Consider the following 26,628-nt stretch of genomic DNA (forward strand, 5'->3'; position numbering starts at 1 on the left):
TGTCCCATAGACAGCCTGTGCAAAGACTGATGGGCTGCAGGCATCAGGATGGAGGCTGGGGCTTGGGACAGGCCCTTGTCAGTTGTTTTCCTCTCTCATTAGCCCCAGTATGTCTGTAGCATCACTGTCAGGACATTGAATTTCTGTGCATTGCCAGAAGCTATATGGGCATCTGTGTTGTCTGCTAATTCCCGGAAAGTTAATGTTTGTTTGTGAACAGAGCAAGGTGAGGGTCACACTGAAAATTGTCCATAGACACATCTAACACATCAACATCTAATAATTGTTGACTCTGTTTCTTTTTTTTTTTTTTTCCCCTTTGCAGTTCTTTTGCCAGAAGCTTTGCCGTCTGGCTTGCCAGGAATCATTGGGTATTTTGAATGGCACTTCTATTCAACATCATTTTAACATGAAGACATTTTTAGGGACATTTCTCTCATCCATGCTGGCTGTAGCCTACAGGGCTCCTCTGTGAGCCAGAAGGTCCCATGATCCATTTGGTGTGAGAAATAGAAATTCTCAATGTTAAAGCTACCAGGCTGAGGGTATGGCTTTGCAACATCTGGCTTAGTAGCAGCACTGACTTAAAAAATACCCGAGCACTGTTTTCACCTGTGCTGTTCTCCATCCCTTTTTCATTAGCACAACTATTCATGCCATGCAGTGAAGGATAGGATTTGTTTGCTGTGTGTTTTAAATGCTGGTTTGGTTCCCTAGTACTATTCCCTGAGTGATGCTCAGCAAGCAATTATGTGGATAACTGCTGTCAGTTTTGTTTCTGAAAAGCCACCTGCCACACAGCCATGGCCTGCTGGGTGCTTTACATCTCCTGTAACTGCTTTTACCTGTGCAAAGTCTGTATAAAAATAAGGTGAATGTCAAGTGGCTCCACACAACAGGACAGTAATTTTAATGCCACCTGCAGAAGTGTCCTAAGTGACTGTGCAAGGCACAGACTGATGGGGTCTGTGTTTCCAGCTGGGGAACATGGCAGCCTCCAGTGCCATCTGAGGGCAACTGCAGGAACCAGGTGCTGCTCTGCAGGTGGCAGATTGCAAACTGGGTTGGAGCTGCTTGTTTTCCATGCAGTAGTGTTACCCTGTGTTTCTAGGTGGGGAAAAGTAGAGTTTATAGTCTTTCTGAAGGATAATGTTTTTATGCCACCTTCTTATGTACAAAGGAAGAGAATTCCCATCACCCTGCTGTTGTCCTTGGCCTTGTGAGGGAGATGGAGGAGGCTTGCCTGGTCCTCCTGTGTAGGTCAGAGAGGATCTTAAAATTTACTGTGTTGCAATACAATCAAACTTGGTAACTGCGGGCCAGATTTTGGGGTTTTTTGTTTGTTTTGGAAAGTGACATAATTTCCTTTATTCATCATTCAGAGGAGAATCCTGCTGCACTTTATCATCTATCTGGAAGCATATCTTGAATAGAGATGGTAAAATTAGTCTCTGATGAGAGGATATGGATAATTTGTTTGTTGGCTGTTTTGCTGGTTTATTTCTGATCCTTTTTGGGGTTGGAAAGTATTCATCCTTGAGGTTTGTTCTCCCCTCTTCACCACGCTGACAAAATATGTTCCTTCCCACCAACCATTCATATTTTCTGTTGCTCTGTGGGTTTATGCTTATTTATTTATTTGCACAGAGGTGCAGCATCCTAGGGGGTGACTCAGATGTTCAAAAATAGGAGTGCATGGTTAGTCAGAGATGGCCACAAACCTTCTAGACAATGCTTCCCAAGGCTTAGCTATCCCTTTTGGTTTCTTTTGTTTTCTTTGCTCTCAGACATTTGTCTCCAGGAGCTCAGAGACTGCAGCTGTGATTTTTTTTTTTTCCTTCGTGCTGGGTTTGTAACAGTGATTTGTGAGCCAAAGAGTTGAATCATATTTCCATGAATAAAGTCATCACAGTATCAACGTGATGCCTTTTCAAAACATAGGAATTAAGAGCTAGTTTAATTTAATTTAGTTGGAACCCTCCACCATTTTTATTAAACATAAACACAACGTAAGTTGCTAAAAGCCTCAGAGAGATTTATTAAGGGTCCTAATTTAAGTCTTGTAGAAAAGTCTTCCAAGATTATACAATGAATAGATTTTTCATTCCACTAAGGGTTTGGATTTTTTTTCCTCATTTAAATGTAATTTGAAGTGCTGCCTGGGAACACGCTGTAATAATTTAAATCATCACACATCTTCTGTTAGAAGTAGGGCTGTTCTGGCTGCCGTGGTTGTTAACCTGGGAACAGATGATTGAAATGATGGGCTCTAGTCTGATGTGTCAACACACTTGGGCAGACATTAATGTGCAATTCTTCAAAGGCATTTCATGGACTACCATCATCTTTGCAAAAGAAACATTTAAATCTCTGAGTCAAGAACCTGAGAGTCTTCAGTAGCTTCCTCCTTTATGTCAGTGGGACTTTGCATATTTAGAAGACATGTTCAGCATTTTCCATGTTTAAAACTGTTGAAACCAATCTAGCTTTACTGCTACTGCTAGGGCTCTGTCCTCCTCTGCCTTTAACTGATTTATGAATAATTTACCAAAGAGTGCTCTCAATTATACAACATCACTTTTAGTGCTCTCCTGGGCTGTGGCCTCAGCCAGCTGCAGTTGGACACCACTGGCAGCCACCTCCTGATCTTCACCACTGATCTTCACCAGTGATGGGCAGAGATGTGGGGCTCTGTCAGGGCCACCCTGCCACTGTCATTGATGCTCCAGCCGTGTCTGGTGGGTCACTGGTGAACCCTTTGCATCTGGAAGGGAAACAGAGATGCTGCACCAGCAATTTTTCAGCGTTCCAGCTGTTTGTCACTTTGGAATGGGGGAAAAAGCCACCCACTCTAATTAGAAGGAAGTTGTTTAATTAAGCAGCTTTAAAGTTTTTTTATTAAAAGAAAGTTCACAAGTTGTTTAATACATTAATACAGAAGACATTTTTCCATTGCTTTCTGGGTAATATAAGGAGGGAGAAAAAGCAGGAATTTTACTCATGGACTTCATCCTTAAATTAATGATGCTGTCCCAGGAATAAAGAGGTTATGGAGATTGCCCAATATTCACAGGGGGTCTTTGCTTTATTTTTTGAGTTTTGAAAAAGTAAATTGTTTGTGACACTTTTTTAGTCTGGCTCTTCTCTGCTCATGAGTCTCTGTGAGATAATCCTCGTAAACTCTCTTTTGAGCAGTTCTACTGAAATTAATCATATTAGTTTCCAGGAAAAGAAATTGCAACCACTTTATGACTTCTGGATGATGTTTATTGTTATGTTAACATACAAAACCATATTTGGTCTTTTAAAGTAAGGATAAAAAAAAGAGAATCCTGTGTGTTAATTTCCTCAAAAAATAGAATTCAATTGAACAGTCACTTGTGAACAATCTGCAGCTTAAAAGTAAATCAAAAAGCATCAAAAAGAAGATATAGGATGTCCTTTATCTTAAGAATTTTAGGATCAGTCATTTAAATAAATCTGAGATGTGCTGGTTAAACAAAATGTTACTCATGGGAGAAATCAGCAATTGTGGTAAGAAAAGTGGAGAAAATGCTTGTTTTTTTATGGAGGATGCAGTTAATGAGAAATAATCACTAGCTTGCAGTCAGGAACCATCTGGGGGAAACAGGTTGTATGGCAGTCCCCTTCACAGAGAGGGCTGTTGGTGAGTAGCAGAGACAAAAGCCAGTCTAAGTGAGACTTCTCTTCTTTACAAAGACCAGGATTGCAAACTCCCACTCTGCTGGTACCTTCTGGTGCTGAATAGGCTGGAGAGATGTGCCCACTCCAGGTACAGTCACGGGCAGAGCAGTAACTCAGCAAGCATTAGACTGTTGAAGGCACTTTAGGCATTCCTCCATTGGAGAGCTCTTCTGGATGTGTTGGAAGGGTTCAATTTCGTTGTTGGTACCACTGGTGGGACACTTAGCATCTACAGCTGGCTGGAGCAAGAAGTTGGGGACGTCCAAGGAAAGCTTGCCCAGCTTGCCTCTTGAGTTCCCTTCTGCTGGAAACAGTGTCACTGGGAAAGTACCACATGTAAGTAAAAATTCACGCACAGAAGTGTCTTAACATTTGTGAGTTGGGAATCAGACATGAAGTTAATTGTGTGACTTTACTGGTGAGATTTGTTAAGGGCTTTGACACCTCTTTATTTTTTTCCCTTACTTTCTCTCCACTATCCTCACCGCTACCTGTCCTTGGACTGATAAAACTTTGTGAACACTACAGAAAAGTTAAAAGGGCCTCCAGATGTTTAGAGATGACTCTGATAGTTGGTGTTTTTTTTTTTTTGTTTTTTTTTTTTTTTTTTTTTTTTTTTTTTTTTTTTTTTTTTTTTTTTCTGAGAATTTGCTGTTTGTTACTATTTAAAATACTCATGTGTTTTTTACACTCATTGACTTCAGCCGGTACCGAATGCTCAGCGTGTCTACAAATTACCCCCGAGGTGTCAGGTAGCACATCCAGAGGATGCAAGTTTTATAAGCTTTTGAGTACTATTGATTAGTTCATTAGATGTATCAGCATCACTCCAGTAACCCCCGCAAAAGCTGGACTTGAGTGTATTTTTCTAGGGCAGAATTCAAGCATAATTTTATTTCCTCCTTCTAAAGCCTTCCCTGTTTTGCACACTGTGGCCTCCCTTAAAAATGTAGCATTTGTCTGATGCAGGATGTTGTTTTAATAGAACAAAATGAGTGTTTTGGAAAGAAAATTATGTTGTGTGTGGGAAAATATACAATATAAATGTTTAAGGAAGACTGCTCATTAAAACCTTTTTTATAATTATATTCAATTATATTCCTCTCCCCCTCCCTTTTTTTTTTTTTTTTTTTTTTCCTCTCTCTTTACTAGGACTGTCTCACAGCAGATCTCTGCTGTTTGAGCTCCTAGTGCAGCTTACAGCAGTGGAGTTGCTTCTTGGGGCATATGTGGGCTCCACACCTTTACAGGGAGGGAGAAAAGGCACGTACTCCATGTGGGTTTCTCAGATGCTGAGGCAGCACGTTGAGCCTCCAGGCTCCAGGACTGTGCTCTTATTCTATAGTGAATCCCAAGCTGGTTTGCCATTTTTTCACTGCATTATCTGACTCCTGTGAGTTCACTATTCCAGAGTGGGAAGTGGCACATCTGCCTGTTCTTGGGCTGTTTGGTGCCAGTTCAGCAGCTCACTGTCACATGATACCAAATGGTGCCATAGGGCTGAGGATTTTGTCAAGGCAAACATGTTTGAACTCGCATCCTAGAGATGCAAGGCACTACAGTAACCCTATAATATACCAGCAGGCTTTGACAGGAAATGATGGTGGGATTTGTTTCTCTTTTTTTACCCCAGTTACCCACATTTTGTCACTTCTACCTGCTGCAGGCACAGTTTCATTACAGCTGGTGAATGAGCAGGCATAGCTTTGGTATTTTGTGCTGTCATCAGCAGACTCTCTTTCTTTTTAGAAGAAGTGGAACATCATGCTGGCCTGGCAAACCTGCTGCTGCTGCTTGGTGGCCACTTTCATCATGCATTTACTCTTCTCTCTTTCTCTTTCTCTTTCTCTTTCTCTTTCTCTTTCTCTTTCTCTTTCTCTTTCTCTTTCTCTTCTCTTTCTCTTTCTCTTTTCCTTTCTCTTTGCGTTTCTCTTTCTCTTCCTCTTCCCTCTATGGGATGTTTACAGGGGTCATTTTGGATTTTTTGAAGCAGAAAAAAGAGTTGTGGATATGTACTGTGTGGGTGTGGGAAGAAGAAGATGCAGGGGTTTAGGCTTGTCTCAGTGTTTTTACTTGGGGAGTATCAGAGAAGGGGGAAAGCTGGCATATGGACAGTTATCAGATCTGTGGGTTATGGAAGCCTTCACACTTTACATCTGGAAATCACTTAAATACAACACAGAGTTGTGTTATTGTTCCAATTTATAGTGAACAGACAAGACATCTGCTACTGTTTGCTTATTTGCTATTCATAAGATGATTTTCTGTGCTGGTGCTGGATAGAAGAAGATACTTTGAAGTAAAGGAAAAAGCAGAGAAGCTCTTAAATAAGCTGTCCTTCCCTTCTGTAGTTGGCTCAAGCACTCTGTTGTTGCAGGCATTGCTGTACTGTGCCCCTGTTCCTTGGTGCTTACAGATTAAACATTTGAAAATATGCAGTGTTTGTTCCTAGTTGCAAAATGGAGATGACCTTCAGTTTCAGCTGCCTTTGCTTTATTCCTTCCAGCATGACACAACCATTTACCTTATGTCCACCTAAAAGTAGTTACTTTTATTTTCATGTCTTTCATTCATTTTTATTGTCCATGATGATGATGATTCGATAGTGATGTGCAAGTATGAGGATCTTCACTTCTTCCAGCCTAAATACCCTTCTTTGTGTTTGACTTGGAGATCAATTAAGCTAGAAATAAACTCCTGGTAGTCTGAATCCCAATCCACTTTTTGCTACTTTTTACTATAGTAAATTTTTCTTAAAGTAATTGCCAAATCACTTTAATTCATCTTTGAATTTCTTCTGGCTTGTAATACAGAATGATCTTTAGCAATGCAGAAATTAAATATCATGGCATTTTCCACATGTAGCTACACCTCAGCTGGGAAAATGGGCAATGCTTCTTGCATGCATCCTTCCTGACAGATTTACTTTACCACAGGTTTAGCAGGGGAAAGTGGAGAAGACCCTGGGTTTCCACCCAAATCCTTTTTGTGGACCAACCCATGGTACAGGTGCCCAAACAGCTGCAGTTAAACACCAAGAAGATGAAAGTTTGTGGCAGAAAGACGAGGCCACATGGGCAGGGAAGAACTCAAGCCTTCTGAACCAGATTCATTGCTAAAACCAAAGTGTTGTGTAATGAACAGCTGCATGCAGAGGGGAAAGTAGATTCACTTCTGTTGCTATTTTACAATAAGCTTTGCTGTTTTAACACTCAGTTGAGGATATTTTCTGAAAAGAGCAGTGTATTTTGTCTCCTTCTATCTTCTCTTAGTGTTACTAGAGGGAAAAGTTAGTTAAAATTATTAACAACATAACTTCTGGCAGAGTTCAATAAGTTTTTGGCTCTTAATGTGGTACAGAAAAGCAGAAGCATTTTCATTTCACTGAACATGAAGCTCAGGGGAAATTTTGTTTCTTGTATATTTTGTGGCATTAACAAAACACAGTTTACAGTGAATAAACTGAGTTGAAAGCATGTGGGTTATATTTCTCAAGAAATTATTTGGATTTTTTTTTTAGTTTCATTCTACCTAGCATAATGTTACCAGGCGAATTTATTGTACTCCAGAGCATGAGATTTTCAGGAAACTCCACTTTATTTTTACATAGACCATAGGATTAATTCTAAAGGTGAAACTTGCTCTGTTGGTACCATTTTTTTTCCTCAGTCACTGGCCAAAGCTTGTGGTTTATATTACAACAAAGTGTATACTGTGCCACCTTTCATTTCTAGCCTGTGGAGTACTCTCTTGACTTTACCTTTACTGCCACACACATACAGTGTAATGTGCATATTTTACTTGAAAGCAAATATCTCAGTATATCTTTTCCTTAGCAAGAATGGAGGTAGGGAGAAAAACCAATAAAATCGTGTATGTCTACTTTTAGTTTTAGGGCAGGATTGGGATTAAGTAATGCAAGATATTTGCATCAGGATAATGCAGGATCCTGAAGTAAACAAACCACCTCTTTTTTCTACTTCAAATTAAGCTTGTTCCCTCTGAATTCCAACACCTTAAATATTAGATCTCTTTAAATCCTTTGGAAAGAGATGGATATTTTTACATCTATTGATAAAAATAGCATTAATAATGTTTTGCTTAGTACACAGAGTACCTACATAGGTGATTGTTGTAATCCTGGTTCTTAGGCATGATACACTTTAAGTCTGTCCCTACTCCCTGTGACTGTGCAGGTGTTGAGCTTCTGGTGTCTGGGAATGGCTGCTGGGATTCTCCCTCTTCCAGACTCAGCTTTTCTGTCTGCACAACCCTGTGGACCAGCTCTTGAAGCTTGGATGGATTTCGACCTGGCATTTCTCTTTTCAGGAAATAGCACCCATGTTTAGTACAGCCACCTGGTGAATTTGTTAAATTCTAGGCTATTAGTAGCAAGAACAAGAATAAGATTAGGGGCAAGAAGAATTTGAGCAATAAGTGGACCTCATGCTTAAGCAATTTAAGGCAGGCTGACAGCTGACAGTTTGTCCAATCCACTAACCCCAGGTTTAGGGTTTTTTGCAGGCAGCTCTTGACATATGACATTCTCACATCCTGGCATGTAGCTTTGTATCCATTTTATGGTCTTCTACTTTGTTCAGATCCTAATCATGACAAAAAGCTGTGTAACTCTAAACCTGGGCTAGGGAAATAAAATCCTCACAGCTTTTAATAGATTATCACTGACCTCTTGACTCTATTTTGTTGCCTGGAAGATAAAATTAAAACGTGATATTGCTTTCATCCTTGCTGCTTGTTGAGGAGTCAAGCAGAAAATTCAATTACTATTACAGCTGCCAGATTATGTTCTGTGCCTGTGATTTGTTGTTTTGTAAGTTGTTCTAACTCAGCATGATTTTCCACAGTTTTACTTAAATAAAATTTACTTATAAATTATCTCAATGCACATGGATGCAGATTGACACCTAAGAAGTGAACATTCAGCAAAGCTCAGATTCAGCAAAGTCTTTTGAAGTGCTCATTAAAGCCATTATATTGTGTTATTTAGATGTAACCTGAAGTGCTGAGTGCCAGTGGTAAGTGCAGTACATCAGTTTTCTGCTGTGTGTGCCAACACCAGTGTCTACCTGCTTGGTTCCACTTCTGTGAGGTGTGCAAGAAGAGATCAGCTTTAAATGAATTACCTGAGTTCTCTAAATCAAAAGGAAAGATTTATTTTCTTCATCGAAATTACTTTGAGGTATCAGGTTTTTGAGAAAGGATGCAATAATTCATGTCACTGGCAGGATGCTCAGAACAGATTTCTCCTTTCTTTGACTCAGATTAAGAACTTGCTGGACATGATCATCTTGGCCTTCATTCCAACCATCCTCCTTGGAGTGTTTAGAGGTCTTCTAGGAGCTTTCTTTTGTTCCCTAAATTTAAAGATGAATCAATTACATATGCAGTTCTTTTATTCAATTCCAAAATCATCCCTTAGAAAAACAAGCAACCTTTTGGAGACTGTGTTTATCTTTGTAAGTAAATAATATGGTTCTCTAAATTATATAACATTTACAGAGACTAATGAGGGTAGGTCACAAAATTCTGGATGAAAAAGTGAATCTGACCTGCTGGTACTTAATAATGTGGAACAGAGTAAAGAAAACATGGATTTTCAAAATGCATGTATGTATTTAATGTTGGTACATATATAAGAACAAAGAAGGTTTTTTTTCTTTGCTCAGTTCAGTTTGGTTTAGTTTTTATGCTTGAAGTATTTTACCTGTAGAGTCACTCTGCCGCTACTCTTCTACTCTGATGATACTTTATCAGCTTAGTGACACATACCAGTTGTGTTGGTGTGCTTTTCCATTTGTTTGCAACCTATGGAGAGCTCAAAATGTTCTGATAAGACATGATTGGGGCCACTTTACATCTAGGCTTTGGAGTTTCCATTTGGTATCATAAATCTTTGGGGAGAGTCATGCCATTGGAAAAGAAAGGGTATAGGCAAAAGGTTCCTGTATTTTGAATATTTTAATGCTTTTCAGTTTTCTGCTTTGGTTATAGTTTATGCATGTTATGAGGAACATTATGACGTTAATAATCCTATAAAGACAGGCTGAGAGAATTGGGTTTGTTCATCCTGGAGCAGAGAAGCCTCTGGTGAAATCTTAGAGCAACTTCTAATACCTGAAGAGGGCTGCAAAAAGGCTGGAGGGGGACTTTTTACAAGATCATGTAGTGACAGAACAGGGGAAGGCTTCAAACTTAAACAGGGCAGGTTTAGATTAGATATTAGAAGAAATTCTTGAATCTGAAGGTGGTGAGACACTGGAAAAAGTTAGTCAGGGAAGTAGTGTACTCCCCATCCCTGGAAGTGCTCAAGGCCAGGCTGGTCTAGTGGAAGGTGTCCCTGCTCATGGCAGGGATATTGGAGCTGGATGATCTTTCAGGTCCCTTTCAATGCAAACCATTCTATGATTAAATGTGAAGAAAGAAAATCTTCAGAGCTTTTCTACTGCACTTTTAGTAAATAGTGAAAATTTGAGATTCTTTGCAAGTTTCTTTAGTGAATGCCTACTTGTCATATGTTTTCTTTATTTCTATTATTTTTGAGGAATTGTTTCTGAGGAGTTTTCCAGTCTTTTTAAGTGTTGAAATAACCTATTTTTAGGGAAACTGGTACACAGTGAAGGGCCTTTCTTCTGCCCTCTTACAGGCAGACTTGCCAGTATGTTTTATGTATGCCGTATCTGTTTTTTCATATGTATCCTACTTTTTCTTCTCTCCCCATTGGAGACAGGATTGCCCAACTGAAGACCAGTGAGTTGGCTATAGAGATGCTCTCCTCCCATCAGCCCAGACATCTCTTCAGAAGTTTCCACTCTGCCTTTCCCTGAAACTTATGTATTTTTGCTGGCTCAATCACCTTGACTTGCATTGACAGCCTGCATGATACTGGGAGGAAAACAATATTTTAAGTATGAGAGAGGAAACTTTTGGAGCTAGACTGTAAATGACTGTAGGTTATTGCACATGACCAAGTCTGTGCAAGGTCTCTACAGACTGGTACAGGTGTAAAAAACAGTTTCCCAATGGTTTACCTCTCCATACGGTCAGAAAGAGTGCATTTCATTTAGTTCATGGAAGTTCTGTGTGTGCTCCGGCAGTCCATCACCTCCTCTGCCTGGTCCTGCTCTTGGTCAGAGCAGCAATCTGCTGTTGGGTTCTCTCTTGGCATACCAGAGGTGAAATCTGACCTAGGTAGAAGGAAGAGGAGGAGGAGAGATCCAGGTGAAAGGGCTTTGCTGGAGCATGCCCGTGCTGTTGATGACAGCTGAATTTCAGCTCCTCTTAGTGGCAGGATGCTGGCATTTCTGTTGGCAGCTGTGTTTGCTCATCATCTACTAAGGGAACACACCCTGATGAACCTCACTGTAAGGTTTTTGCTTCCACGTTTGAAGGAGTGAGTAAGGTCAGTAAGGGAAACAGGATTTCTCAGCCTTAGGGAGAGCCTTTCCCCTGCCCAGCCTTCCCACGTTGTGATACAGCTTTGCTCCCCTGTCTCTCTACAGGTTTGTGGCTCTGTGCTGTTGAGCACTGCAATGAGATATCATAACCAAAATCCAGTTTTCAATCCAACATGGCGAGGAGCAGAGTCCCACATGTGACTCCCACTAGTCCTGTGGAAATGCCATGGTTTCCAAAGGACCTCTGCTTGCAAGGGGTTGGGTTTGTAACAGTTACTGTTTTAACAATTTGGAGCCAGAGTGCTATGTTTGACAGCTGCTTCCCCTGCCACTGGGAAGCCTTTGGCTTTCTCATGGTACATTACAGAAATCTTGCACAAACTGCTTAAGCACACGAAAAAACACTGTTTGTTACTCTCTGGAATAAAAACCAAAACATGCATCAACACAAGCCAGTAAGAGCCATTAAGTTAGAAGACAATAAAGAATTAAACGTAAGATCATCTAGCAAAGATTTAGTGCCAGACATGAAAACACTAAGAAAACTCCTCTAAGAGTTATTTTATGTTGTTTAAGAAGCTGTGCCTTGCTGACTTTAAGACTTCATGGAGTGGTTAGCACCTTGCCAGCTCATACCTGAAAATGGGAGAACAGCATGTGTTTTGTAGGGCCATGGTGCATATAGAGCTTTTCTGTATATATATTTTAGCTTTAATACTGTAATTTTTATTTAATTCTGCAGTCTTTTTTTTTTTTTAACCTTAACTTTGTAGCATGAACTCTTATTCGGACTGTTTTTCCTCTTCTGTTAGCTCTAGAAGATCCTGCTCAGGTCACAGTCCTTATTTTATTATAACTTGGTAGAGAAAGGCAGGAAAGAAACTGTTTGATCTGAGAGAGAACCATGCAATTTTTTTTTTTTTTTTTTAATAAACTCACATAATGAGGCAGCTGAAAGGAACTATGTCACAGTGACTTTAACCAAAAATAATCTTGTATAAACCAGTTTGCATTTAAACTTGGAAAGAACCCATCACGGTATCTTCCACACCCACAACATAACCCAGAGTACCATTCCTTTGACTGGAATTGAATATCTAATCTTCAGCCCATAGATTAGACAAAGCTGTCTTCTGAGTGCCCTACTGCCCCTTGGCCTGCATTTGCTTCTCCTCAATTCATCACCTTTCTCTCTGTGAGGAAATCACAATGTAGATAATGTTTTGCCAAGAATCTGGCAGAGCTATCTTTCTTTTTCTATTTTTTAAATCACGTTGACTAATGCTTCTGTTATAAAAGCTCAGTGTTTCCATGGGCAGGGTGGACAAATTAAGGATATATGCATATGTACTTCACATTTAAGCTGTCAAAACTTTAAAGGAATACTTGAGAGGATTATTTTCCTTTCTACCTAGCTGTGAAGATAGGCTACTGCTTTGAATGTGTAGCCACTGGCTTCAGGCTGGCTGTCCTTCTAACTCCCTTTGGACTTTTGGCAAAAAGTTGACCTGGTTTTGAACTGTCCCAGAGTCAAGTTTTCAAAAACAAAACCTGACCTAAGCTTTGTGAAGGCTGAACTACTCCCAGTTTCATCTGTCTGTTGTAGATGTGTTCTGTCCATAAGCTTATAATCTTTGAGATACAGGGGAACAAAGGCTTGAGATACAATTGTCTGACAACTTGTCACAACTGCACACAGCTGAATCTCAGCTTAAAGGTTTCCAGAAATGTGCTGAGCTGCTTAATAGCTATCCACAAGGGGATGAAACTTTGTGCTTGGAAAATATATTATTACTCTGATTGTGTGCTACTGTAATTTTTCTCCAGACATCTACTGAAATATTTTCTAAATATTTTTTTTAATTTTGGGTGTATCTTCATTTGTATAGAAATATAAATTAATCTCAATTAAGATAAAACTCTGAACATTAGTTTTGAATGAAATATAACTGTTACACTGAATTATATTATGATGAAAAATAATGCAGCACTGCAATGCAGCACAGTCATCTCATGTAAAAACTCCCTTTGCTCTTGGTGAATGCCAAGGAGCCAGTGAAAACCCCTTCTGCTGTGTTCTGTTTCAAACGTTTTTGGTTTCATTCATGTTTACTTCAAAATGGGTGTATGGAAAACTAGAAGGACCTGATAAAGTATCTTCAGCCATTTGGATTGCAGTGTCTGTCTCCACCATGTAGGATCTAATTAGCTTTAGACTTTATAGCTGTCTAGTACTGCTAGGATGTCTAGGAACTTTTTTTTTTTTTTTTTTTTTTTTTTTTTTTTTTTTTTTTTGTTGATTAACTGAGTATTAATCCTTTCATAACACCCTCATGAGAGAAGGGAAGCAAGTACAAGTCAGAAACAAGCCTTTAACTGTTCGTACTGACCAGGCACTTCAAATTTGCATAAATGAGGACAAATTCAAATTTCAACAGTGGACCCTTTCTGACACAGTATAATTTTAAGTACCAACGGAAAAAACCTTAAAGAAAATGGCACAGATCCTGAGTCCCTGCTGTGCACAAGTGTCAGCCTGCAAAGAACTCTGTCTGGCTGCATCTCCACCGTCTGCCACGGTGCAGGGTGGGCAGCCTGACCGTGTGTAGAGCATTCCATGTGCTCCAAACCTTCCTGGAGGTACCAGTGCTCTCTGCTGGCCACAGTCACCTGGTTGCAACAGTCGCATCCCTGAAATTAGATTGGATGAATGTTGGCCTTACTCATTGCTTGTGAGCAAATGTGGGATACATGGGCAGGACAAAAGGGCAATTTTCTTGTGGTAAGTAGTGGCATTAGAGGGTTTAGACACTTTTCTTTCTTTGTTTTGGTCCATCCTGACATCTCACAATGGGCCTGCAGATATGTATGACAATTATTACAGTATATTTACTGTATTTGTTTCCTTGCACTCTTGTCTTGACTGGGAGAAATTGCCACACGAAAAACAACTCAGAAACATAAGTGGGGAGGATCACTGTGAACATATCTATGTGAATACAGTTATTAACCATTTCTTCCAGTTAGCTGTTAAAAAGATTTCAGATGGAAAAAATTTAAAGGTGTGTCAGACCTGAGTATTTAAAATGAATCATGTAGAGACAAAAATCACACTTAATCTTTTAATCACTGAAATTTAATCACACTTAAACTTTTTCAGTGAGAGGTATTTGCTGACATGTCAAAATAAAGGAGGAAAAAAGGAGAAAGAAAGAAACAAAAGGGAGATAAACATGTAAAAGAGCATGAAACGTGGCTGTATATACCACACAAGTTCTTCAATTTGGAATCCTTATTTTGCTTTACAGAACATAAAGGCCTTTTAGATAGGCATATAAGTCTATAGCAGACAGGCTGTGTTTGAACTGGAAATCTGAAACTGGAAACTGGTGAAAAAATCTTTGTTATTCTCAGCTCCAGTTGGCTGAGGGACATGATTTGATCAGTCCTCTCTGTGGGGTCACCAATAGGTAACCCAGCACAAACTGTAATTCAAGGACTTAAAATGGCAAGTATTGTGTTAATAAACAGGCAGGGTATATGTGACTGAACGGTTTGGGATTCTGTGGTTAAACAGCTAAGAGATCCTTGAATTTGAACAGGTTTTGCAGTACAAGTATATTTCTTAAGAAATACGTATTAGGAATCCAGAGGAAGTAGAAAAAGTCTTTCTCAGACTGAGATTAAATGGCAGCTTGATTTCACAGCCATTGCAAATGGCCACTGAAAACTTCTAGTTTTGCAAATTCATAAATTTGTAAAACGTATCTATTCATCCTTCCACATGGGCAGCATCATATGCACATTGCATAAAACAAACTGTAAATACTGACTAGCTTGCCATTAGTGACTGGACTCATGTCATGGTTTAGGAATGGTATTCCCCAATTTACTACTCCCATTAAAAACCATGAGCTGCTCCCCTCCCTTCTCTGGTGGGAGAGAAAAGCAGAAATCACAGATTGAGATAAGAACAATTTACTGGAAATAGCACTGAGATAAGGAAACAAACAGTAGCAGCAACTGTAATAATAACAAAAATATACAAAGAGAAGATGATTTACATGCCAAATGCTCATGAAGCCCAAGACAATGAAAAACAGTGGTGGACTGACCCTCTGCCTTCCACACTTACTCCTTCTTGAAAGAAAAAGAGCCCTTTTCCCCTGTCCCTGGCTTTTCAGATGTTCCTGATGTAAAATGGTATTGAATTCCACAAGATCTTTACTGTCTCCACTGAACTGGGCCAGAACCAGGACAATTCTAAACAGCTTATTTAAGTCTACAGAAAGCACAGATGCTTTCCCGTGCTTGCCACCAATTCTAGTCTGTTATTTGACTTGTAATACTTGATTCAGTATTGTTTGCTATAAGATGTATTTACATTTTCTTTATAAAAACAGCCTTTGTCACTTAGTACCAGGACTTGTACCAATGGCTATTTGGGTTGCTACAGGAAAAGCCTTTTCCTTCTCTGTGATTTTTTTCCCCTTTATTTTAAGGACTAAATGTTTGCAAAATGTTTTTTTTTTTTTTTTACAGACAAAACTATTTTTTACTGTTAAGGAAAAACATCTGAAACCACGATAATTTTTTTCTGTCTCTGAACCAAACATAGCCAGGCTGATCCAACTTAGAGGCTGGACAGTCTTAGTGCCAATTTTTCACTTGGTGTGGCTACAAGTTATAAAGAGTACATCATGTTGAAACTGGATAGATCTGAAAGGAATTAAGCATCAAATTGTTCTGGACTTTGTAAGGTCATGCACATGCTGAAGGTAGTGATGATGTCTCTAATGAGCTTGTAATAAGACTAAATGTGGAAAGGAAGCTTGTTCACTCTTCTCTTTTTCTTAGGAATTGAAAAAGGGAATTAGGATTGCAGCTGTAAGACGTTAGTTAGGATCATTTAAATTTGGCTCATCTCAGTGTAGTGTGAGCTTAGCAGTCAGTGCTCCACAAGCAGATAAATATAATTACCCTTTTGAGATCCAACAGATTAGTAATAAGCACCCTTTCTACTTTAAGAGATGCAGTAAGAACCAAGTAACAAAGAAATGGTAAGATGCTGAATTTTGTCTTGTGTACTGATCCAACTCAGTTAAGTGTATAGTTTTGCTTTTAAACTGTGATAGTTAAAGATTTCAGCTCCAGATGGGGCTGTATGTGGCTGTGCCAGCATGACAGCACTTCCTTCTTCTATCAGAGCTTCTCCTCACACATTTACACTGAACAGTGCTTTCAGTAGTGTTTTGTAGCTCTTCCAGCAGGCATTGATATTCCTTGGAGAAGGAGGAATAGGAGGTCATGGGAAGGAAAGAGAGGGGAATTAAGAAGCAATGGGTTTCTTCTGCCAGCAAGTCTCAGTACTGCACATGTATTCCTGCAGTGTGGCAGTGCAGTGCTCCTGTTGCCACCAGGGAGAAATCTGTCTCCACCAAATGAACTGATTTCAAACAGGAAGAGTTAGTGCTACAAAATACCCCGTGTGTAAACAAGCCCTACACCTCCACTCTCTGTGCTTTGTTCTTCTTGCTTAACCATTTGTACTTTAGTTGTAAAAATCCACTTTCTTCTGTTGTTTCTCTCTCAGTTACTTTGTCATTGCTGCAAACTTCAAATTGCTTCTCGAATGTGCTGTTTTTCGAGTGTGCATTCCTTTACTGGTAACAAAGACATATGTATAGAACTTGAGGCTTTGATATAAGTGAGTTACACAATCGTATGGCTTTGAAACAGGGCAGAGTAATCAGGTTTTTCTTCTTTTATTGACCATTATGAATTTGGAATATATCCTTGTTCGAGAGGTTAGAGTAATGTAAAAAGCAAATACAAGATTGGGAAGTATCTTGTGTCTCTTTGGTTGCCAATCTGGAGTCTGGAAGAAATTTTCTTGCACTAGATGTTGGCTGCATTTTAATTTTCCCTTGTAGTTCTGAGCAGGGATCAGGTAGGTCAAATACCACAGATCTCCTGCTCTTTGTTCCAGGAACAGAGTTCATATTGTTACTGTCTAAGCTGTGGTGATGTCCAAAGCATGCCGGCTGCTTTCCAGACTGGAAGAAGGAAGTTGTACCTGCTTGGAGAGTTCAGCTGTTCCAGATGACGGAGATTGAGAAAGTGTCCAGGAATAGCAGAGCTGTACAGAAAGGCTGGTTGTGGTCAGCGTGATAACCGGCAGTCTAAGCAGCAAAATGTTGAAATAACTGGTGCCAGTGTTTACCAAAGGGGAGCTTTAAGAACGCGTGGGACAGACGTCTTTGAGGTGTGGTTTGAGTATAGCCTGTGCTGCTGTGGAAGAGGAAACCTCTAAGTCCTTCCAGCTCTCCAGTGAAAAACTTTCTAATTACAAATGCATCCATCAGCTCCCAGTGCTGTGCTTATCCACCGAAGTGCTCTTCAGGAATGATACATTCTTCGTCAGCTAATCCCCTTTGATAGAGCTACAGTGTTGTGTGGGCAAAGCAATCAAGGCCGGGCTATGTATTTTAATATATTTTCCCCCCATTTTCTGTGTTTAGACAGCATAAAGTAGTTCCTGGTTTTGGAAATTCGGGGTTTCAGCAGCCAGAAGTTTATGTAGAGGAATATAAGCATTAATAAAACAGATAGATTAGTAGAATAAATAACAACCTTATCTAGTAAACTAGATTTACAAAACAACTTAATTGGGATATATAAGGGAAAGTTGGCTTTTTGTGTAAACTGACACATTCTGTACAGGCAGCAAGGCAAGTTATATTCATCCATTTAATGTTGGTTTTTTAATTTTTTTTTAAATTTTTTAAAAAAATTATTATTATTTATTATTTATTTTATTTTTTTCCTTTTAATATTTAAGCATAAATCAGCTCAAGAGGGAAATTTCAGAAACAAGCTGTTCATCAAATACATGGATTAGTCCAGACAGAGTCATATTGATATTCTAATCAAGCTTTCAATCAAGGTAGGGGGAGTTACATGGTTGATACTTAAGAAGAAACTTGAGAGTATATTGAAGCATATTCACTCATAAAGCAGGTTTTCTTTAAAGTAATGTAATGCTCTCTTCTGACATATCAGGACTAATTGAGGCAAATATGCTGGGAAGATCCTGAGTTGCTACCTCTGAAAGGAAGGGGAGAATGAATCCTGCTCAAGTAGTCCAGTTGCCTATCTTTGGCTTAAGTTGCTGCAGCTTCTTCTTATTTAGATCACATAGACCAGACTGGAGAGAACATATATTCCTTGTTCTCCTGGAAGTGCTCCAGATGCTGAAGCTGTCAAGTAAACTCATGGCTTTTTTAAAAATAAGGTTAAGACAAATGAGAACTACTACAAACTGCATTTTTGTAAAAGGACCTTTTAATGCTTAGTATCTCTGCATGTCTCTTCCTCTATGTTGCAGATGCTGTGCTTCCAATTGAAGGTGGGAAGCAAGAGATCACATAGCTTTTTAAACATGGGACTCATGAAGAATCTGGATGGATATCCCTCTGCATTGCTTTGGCATTTTATTTCATCCTTAGCTATTGAACAGCAGGTTCTGGGCTTGCAAGTGGTCTGGTTATTCCTGTACTTCAGTTCTGGTTTGTGCTTCCTGTATGAAAGGCCTGTGTCAAGTACCAACAATCTGAATTGTAGGTTGAAACTTGGCAATAGTAAAGCACCAAGTGCTTGGAGGAAGCTGTATAGGTAGAACAGGATGGGTTGCTTGGAAAGAAATGCTAAAATTGGGGAAAAGAATGAAGAAATATCATCTGAGAATAGCTGTGGAAGGACCATAGCCAAAACTGTGGGCTTTCCAAATGTAGATCATTTGAATCCTCTGGGGATCCAGAAGAAGTCTTGACTTCTGGCTCCATCTCTGTAACTAGAGGACTATGGGTTCAGATCCAGACTTTTCATCTGTTTCTTATGTATGTAATAGCCTAATCATGGATGTAACATCCTCAATTTTAGAGAAAACTGCAGTTGGGTCTTTGTTGTAGTTTTTAGAAAGCTGTTGTGGACTACAGCAAGGTTCTTGCAGTAATGCTGAGAGCCTTGATGTTCAGCAAGCAAGGGGTCATGGCTGCAGAGTGCATAATGCCATTCAAAAATATTGAAAAAATATAAAAAAAATTAGTTGTGTGCACAACCTCCTGCCTTTGCACTACCCCTGTGTATTCACCTCCTGTCCTTCCCAAAATATTGTCTAAATCAATTTTTAATACGCAGTGTTTCCTGAAACATGGTGTACTTGGCTGAATAGATATAGACAGTTAAGTCTATCAGTCAGCACTGATGTTTTTGACCTGATAACCTAATTTTTATAACCAGTCTAGAACTACATAGGGTTTTAAAAACCATTCCAGAACTGCATCCATCAATAGATTAGTTGTATGAATAAATGAGAAAAAGTTGTGTAATGGTGAAGATGATGCTCCTCAAATCATAGAATCATAGAATATTCTGAGCTGGAAGGGACCCACTAAGATCATCAAAGTCCTCCTCCTGGCCCTGGACAGGACACTTCTGAATCATAACATGGGCCTGAGAGCATTTTCCAAATGTTTCTTGGACTTTGTCTGGTTTGGTGCTCTGACCACTTCCCTGGGGAGCCTGTTCCAGTGTCCAACCATCCTCTGTGTGAAAAACATTTTCTTGATATCCATCCTAAACTTCCCCTGTCACAGATTCAGGCCATTCCCTTGGTATCGGGATTATACAAGAGACAGGACAACTGAGAGACATTTTAAAGCATGATTTATTGCTATGATCTTCATCAGTCTCAGAGAGGGTGAGAATGTCTTCATATCATTTGTCAAAGGTCACAAGATCTCTACCTACAATGCCTTTTTTAAAGATGTATTAGTCAATAAACTACTGCCACAGAATTTGTTAGTGTTTTCACACAAATCACTAATTATTTTGTTTTACACATTTTGCTGCAGTGCAGATCTTCTTTACCAATCATATACTGTCACACAAACCTACAGTACTGCACCTTAAAACTTCTTACTACCTTTGTAACCAATTCTCTAGCCAAACTTTTCTACTCTAAAACTTTCCATGACCTAGCTTAACATCTTTCTACTTAAACTACAAATCCAGATTCTTGCTTCTGGTCTCTAAGTCTGGAAGCCTTTTCCAAGTTCTCAAATCAAAACATGTATTCATTTCTGTGTCTGGGCCTGCAGGACTTGAGGGTCCTGTCACTGGTCACACAGAGAAGACATCAGTATCTGCCTCTCATCTTCCCCTCACAAGGAAGTTTCAGACTGCAATGAGGTCTCCCCTCAGCCTCCTCTTCTCTAGTCTGAGCAGACCAAGCGACCTCAGACACTCTTCATAAGGCTTCTCCTCAAGGCCCGTCAGCACCCTCGTGGCCCTCCTTTGGATGCTCTGTAAGAGCTTAATGCATTTTTTTTGTATTGTGGTCCCCAAAACTTCTCACTTGAGAAGGACTCGAGGTGAGGCTGAGGTGAGGCCACAGAGCAGAGTGGGACAATCCCCTCCCTTGCCTGATGTTGTGCCTGATGCCCCCCAGGACAGGGTTGGCCCTCCTGGCTGCCAGGGCACCGCTGGCTCATGTTCATCTTGCCATCAACCCCTGGGGCCCTTCCTGCAGTGCTGCTCTCCAGCCCCTTGCTCAGCAAAATGTGGCGCTGGAGAATGCGGGCATCGATCCCGCTACCTCTCGCATGCTAAGTGAGCGCTCTACCATTTGAGCTAATTCCCCTTGTGCACAGCCAGGAAAGGAATAACTATATAATATATAGAATAAAAATTACTATTGTATTATTAATAATAATAATTATTCATGATTTCTGGGAAGTGAATGTACAAATCCTGTTCACTGTCTGGCACTTGAGTCTGTATATCTAATTCCTTGCATATGGGATGAAATGTTGTGTATCACATCAGCAACTACTTGCACAACTTTGCTACATTTTGGTTTAGTTCTTCAGTGTAGGTTGGTTTGAGGACTCCGGGGTTCTCTTCACAACTTCATTCCTCGTTAGTTTTGGCCAAGTCACTAATACCTATTACTCCTTCTTGCCCATTTATTATATGAGTGTAATATTTTACTTGCCAGGTTTATGGGGCGAATGCAAATTTAATTTTGAGAAATTATTTAAGGTTGGAGTTCTAGAAGTGGGGCCTTTTAATCTGAAATATCCCAGTGTCTATTTTTGTGGCCTATACTTTTGACTTTTGCTATGAAGTTAATTCTCATTGTGCTTGGAAGGACATGAAAACAGACATGCTGTTTGTCCTTTTTCTTCAGAGTGTGGTAAATCTGGCAACTTCATGCTTGTGATTGGCATTAAGTAAATGGTCATACTAAGGAAGGTTGCTAGAGCTTTTGTAGGAAAGGAGTTTCTACAGAACCTGACAAAATTAATCTGGTTTAAGAAAATGTTAAAGCATTCCAGAAAACACCATGTGCAAAAGGATTGCTCTTTTTCTTCTTGTATACAAGTGCAGAGGAGCTTTGTGTGGCAGGATGATGAGATTGATCCTTGTTTCCTTTATTCAAACTAGTGACTATGGAGTATGGTTTGGTACAGGTCTCTGCTGCATTGGAGCTGCCTCATTTTTCAGAGGTGGTTTAAGACTAACCATCCCCCTCACTGTGATAATGGTAAGTATGTTGAGTTTTCAAGTATTTTTGTGGCCAAGGTTGAGTTGAGCCTTTGCTGCTGCAGCTAAATAAAACACTGATAACCCATGCACATTGAACCAGAGAGAAATAAATTATTGGACTGTCTGGTTTTTGTTTGCCCAAAGAGGGTTTTTTGTTTTGTTTTATCTGGGAAATTTTACTTGTGGATTCTAAATTTGGAAGTAACACTTTGACTGAGAAACCTGACCATCTCTTTTCCTGTCTTTAATTTTTTTGAGGTTACAGAAACAATTATGCCATCAGTGGTTTACAAAGAAGAAAAAGGATGTTTCTGCTGGGTTACAAAACAGTTGTAGGTCACACTGCTTGCCTTGTGAATTCACTTCTGTGGGGATGAGGGCCTTGTACAATTCACCTTTTAATGCTGGGGTTCAATGTGGCCTCCTAGATGGAGTAAGTGAAGGATTTAGAGGATAGGCAAGTGATCTAACGGGAAACCTCACAGGTCTCTCTGGTCAAGTTATGCCTCATAGATTTCAAAATTTTGGGATTCATTTGGAACACATTTCACATTTCTGTTTCCCCCTCCTTTCGTAACAGAACATCTTGAGTCTGGACTACAATACTTTCCAGGCAAACTTCTGAAAGCTGAAGTATTTGCAAATAATATTCTTTTACTTAGAGAGGGTGTTCTTTGCTGATTGCAAATCCCCCTGATTGCAACACCTGGGGACAGTGAGTTGTAAGGCGCAGCTGAAGTTCAGCTTAATCAACAGAGAAGTGAAGTAGAGGTCACAAGGGGGAAGTTTTCACCCTTCCATGGCAGGACATTCAAGGCCTGTGAGTGTTAGTGTGTGTGGAAATTTCACCCATGACTAAACCCAGACTTGGCTACCCAACTGGTTTTGCCCAAAATTATCTCACTGAAATCTTTGCAGATGTCAGAATTCACATGGAGTGACTAAGCCTGGATTTTTCCTCCTAGTACACTCTTGCACAGTGTTTGATAAAGTTGCTCTTCATTGGCACTCACACCAAGCTGGGTTCATGTTAGAGATAGGTTGTGTAAATTGTGTAGGAAGCACTTTTTTTTTTTTTTATGTTTTAGCTTGAAAGGTGTTGTGTGTGCAAAAAAACCTTTTCTATTGTGAAATAATAATTAGATTGATTATGGAAAAATCCTCTTTCAGTGTCCTCTTGGTGCTTTAGCACTTAATTATCCATTAAGTAATTAAGTAAAAATGAACTCTGATATTTCTGCTTCTGTTATTGCTGTCATGCACATTTTGGAAGTTACTGTGTGAATTGTTGGCCAACTACTAAGTCTGTAAGACTTAAAGTGGGGAAATTAATGCCTGAATACTAGATGTAACTTTCTGAGCCCCCCCAAATAATGACTAAATGTAATGTCTTTTCCAAAGTAGGCCTTCATTTTCTCGTAATGCCTCAATGTATTTTAATTTAAGTATAATTTGTAAACCCTTACTTTACGGTCTTTCTGCAGGTATAAGTCTTTAGGGGCAAAAAGTTGATTGACATTTTCCTCAGCTCATGAGGCTGTGCTTTATCACAGAGAAATGAGAGGTGATTATGTGCCAGAACACTTGCTGGTCTTAGATGCCAGGAACTGCTTTTCATTCAGCTCCAGTACAAAGAAAATTCCTGTATTTTCTTTTCTTCAGTTTCTCCCTATCTTCCCCACTACCTGTACTTGTTCTCTGTTTTCAAAGTGCCTCTTCACATGCATGTAGAGTGTATGCAAAACAGTATCTGGAAACTCTTAAGAACTGTAGGGAACCGCGTTGAAAAGGCACTAAAAAGAATGGTGAGGATTGCATTGCAGTGCGTTCTGAATTCCCCTAGGTGTCATGTTCTAACCCTTCTGTGCCTCTCTGCACGGGCAGATTCTGTTTCAATTTATGTTCATCCAAGATAAATAGCTGCATTGCTTGAGGAAATATTAATTTTTGAGGAGAAAAAAGGTCTTGGACATGACAATGCAAACACATAATTAAAAGGTTGTGCCCTCAAACCATAAAATGCACATATTTTTCCTATATTGTCTGATGGGTTCAAAAAGAATTGGGAATGTTTGTTTTGGCTTTTCACAGCCTTCCATTTGGAAACAGTTATGAATGTGGGACTTGTAGTGAACAGGTTCGTAAGATGCTTTTTTTTTTCCCCCTCATGGCAGACCCCACAGGCATCTGCCCACCTCTTCTTTCTTGGCTGCCTGTTTCTACCCCCCATGCTGACACTTGACCCTCATCCTCAGCTTTTTGTGGCAAAGGGTAGATGTGGTGACATTTTTTTTGGCAAGAACAAGGCATAGCCTTATGACTTGCCTTCCCACAGCCTTCAGTTTCCCATGTCTTTTTAACTGTCATGTGTCCTGAGCTTGCAGGCCTCAGGGTGCTCTAGATGTGGAAGAGGAATAGCTTCTTTCTACAGTGTGTTTGCTCTCTGGCTAATTCTGTATTTTTAACATCTCTTTTATTTTTACTTCCCAATAAAAATATCTCACAGGTGTTAAAGAGAAAAGGTGGCTCTGGGCTAGCCTAGTATTAGTGTCTGTTTCCACTACTGTTGATGTGCTTATGTGCAAGCTGAAAGAAATTTCATTTGCATCCAATTTGCAATTTGGATCCTTTGTCCTATGAATTATTTTTCCTTCTATTACACATGATAGAAACTAACCCCTTTCTTGCCTATTCTGTCTGAACAGAATTAAAGCAGCATATCATTTTATTGGCCAAATTTATTTCTCCAAGAAATCTCTTCTGATGGATATGGGGAATGCAATTAATTCTGAAAAGGTTAAGACTCTAAACCCTTCTCTGAGTGTGAAACACTGGAATATCAGGCTTTTGACAGATATGGACTAAAGGAGAAAAGAGGCTATTTCTCAGGATTTGGAAGTGGAAATGCAATGTCGTTACATAAACCAAAAGGGAATCTTCTCAGGGGATTGACTCTCCCAGGAGAGACTGTCCCAGAGCCTCCTGTGAGTGGTGGGTGTGGCTGCTGTGAATGAATGGGTTGTGCTAATGGGCATGAGGGTGGTACTGAAATATAACCACCTGATGGGGGTTCAGACCATTAGAAAAAGTTGCTTGTTAATATCTGTCTGAGTCTGCAATATGGCAGAAATAAAAAGCTGTCTGTAAAATCATCTGGTTCTAAAGACAATAATGAAATGAAGTTTATTCATGCCTTCTGTTGTTTGATGCCTACATTAAAACAGACAGAGCACTAAACTAAAGTAAACTACAGACAAAGCACTAAACTATGGTGCTGTAAGTGACCACTGTCCCATAGTTAGGAAATTTGATATGTATTTGTTATACACATTCCATTAGTTATGAAAATGAATTTTTTTTTTCATAATTCGAATACTTCACTTGTAATGTATGCTTCTGGCATGTTCCACAGTATTGCTACAGGTCATCTGGAGTAAGTGTGGTGAAATAGCTCTGACAGCACGTAGGAACAACTAAATCCTTACACCTCTCTCTTCTCTGTGTATTCCTTCAGTACTTCTAATTTAGGCAAAATGTACTTACCTGAAATTACAGCCAGGATGCATTGTTTCAAATTCTGGGGTTACCCTTCTCAGTTCCTCTGAGAGAGACTCTCAAGAAGCTTAAGGCCTTTCACAAGATATTTAACTGGGGCATTGTTTTACAGTTGTGATGTGAGGATACAGAACAATCACCCAATCCAGGTAACTAGAGGGAAGTTATAACAAAATCAGAATGGTGATACAGGATGTTAGAAAAATAAGCACAAAACTTCTAAAATGCATGTCAAATCTGCCTGGTACCAGTGCAGGTTTTTCATGAGAAAGTTGCTCAGTGGTTGTAGGACACAAGATGCTGCATTTGAAACCCTTAGCTGTGATGATGATGCAAGCAGGAAGGATGTTTTTGAAAATGCTGTCACAAATATAAACTCCTTCTTGAGTTGAGTAAGGTAATGGTGCGTAGTTGATATTTAAAGAACAAACAGTGAAAACAATCTCTGGCTGCTAAAGAGATTATCAGGAGGCCAAGAATCCTCACTGACTTAAATCAAATTTCTCTTGAGGGATTCCAGATCTAATGGATGAGAGCTCTGTTCTACAGGTAAAGATGGATAAATTGTACATTAACTGGGCAACGAAATAGTGATATGTATCAGGCTTGGATTAAATGTGGATATTAATTTGGTGTAAGTTCTCAGGTTTCTTCTTGACAAATGGGATGCTAGAAAAAGTCTGCATATCTGTGCCTTTGAGCATCATTGTGGGTCCCTTCCAACTCAGGATATTCTGTGATTCCTCATTATGTGAAACTGTAGTGCCTGTTTGCCTTGGGCACCCCCTACCTCTGTTTGGGTGAGGGCTGCTTCTGCCACTTTGACCTCCTGTTTTTCCCTCTTCCTATCTGCTCCTCGAGCTGGAAAGTAAGGATGAAAGCAGCTCACAGTATGAAATGTTTTGTCCCTCCTTAGTTTAAAAATGCTTGCTGGTACTTGCTGTGTTGTGTAGGCAATAAGGAGAGCCTGCAAAGGGTGTTACTCCAGGAGGTGCTCTGGCAGGGCTGGCTGGACTTGGAGGTGCAAAAGGTTTTCAGTGCAAACTGTGTCTTATGTGAGACTTGTTCTTGCACTTGCTGCCTTAGAACTTGCTATGGTATGAGAAAGGCCAAGGTCAGGCTGTTGGGGCTTTGAGTTACCTGGTCTAGATGAGGGTGTCCCTGCCCATGGCAGAGGGTTTGGAACTGGATGAACTTTAAGACCCCTCCCAACCCAAACCATTCTATGAGTCCATGAAGGAAACAATAAAAATACTCTTTAAACAGCTGACTTTAGAGTCAACTAGAGTGCAGGTGCCTTTCTGTAATGTGTACTTTCACCTACTTTGTCTTAAGGTGTTTT

The 26,628-nt window shown here is 39.7% G+C and overlaps 1 pseudogene across 1 annotated transcript in view; it reads left to right on the forward strand.

Moving 5' to 3' along the window:
* LOC310907648 (chloride channel protein D-like) overlaps positions 1-26,628 on the forward strand; it is a 158,159-nt pseudogene that overhangs the window by 5,341 nt on the left and 126,190 nt on the right. Inside the window, exons 4-9 of the transcript in view lie at positions 326-502; positions 2,585-2,668; positions 6,642-6,753; positions 8,988-9,168; positions 18,508-18,688; positions 21,630-21,729. The product of the transcript in view is annotated as a chloride channel protein D-like (transcript). The remainder of the gene's footprint in view (positions 1-325; positions 503-2,584; positions 2,669-6,641; positions 6,754-8,987; positions 9,169-18,507; positions 18,689-21,629; positions 21,730-26,628) is intronic.

The sequence above is a fragment of the Zosterops lateralis genome (assembly GCF_965231275.1).
Source record: "Zosterops lateralis genome assembly, chromosome: 1".
NCBI lineage: Eukaryota > Metazoa > Chordata > Aves > Passeriformes > Zosteropidae > Zosterops > Zosterops lateralis.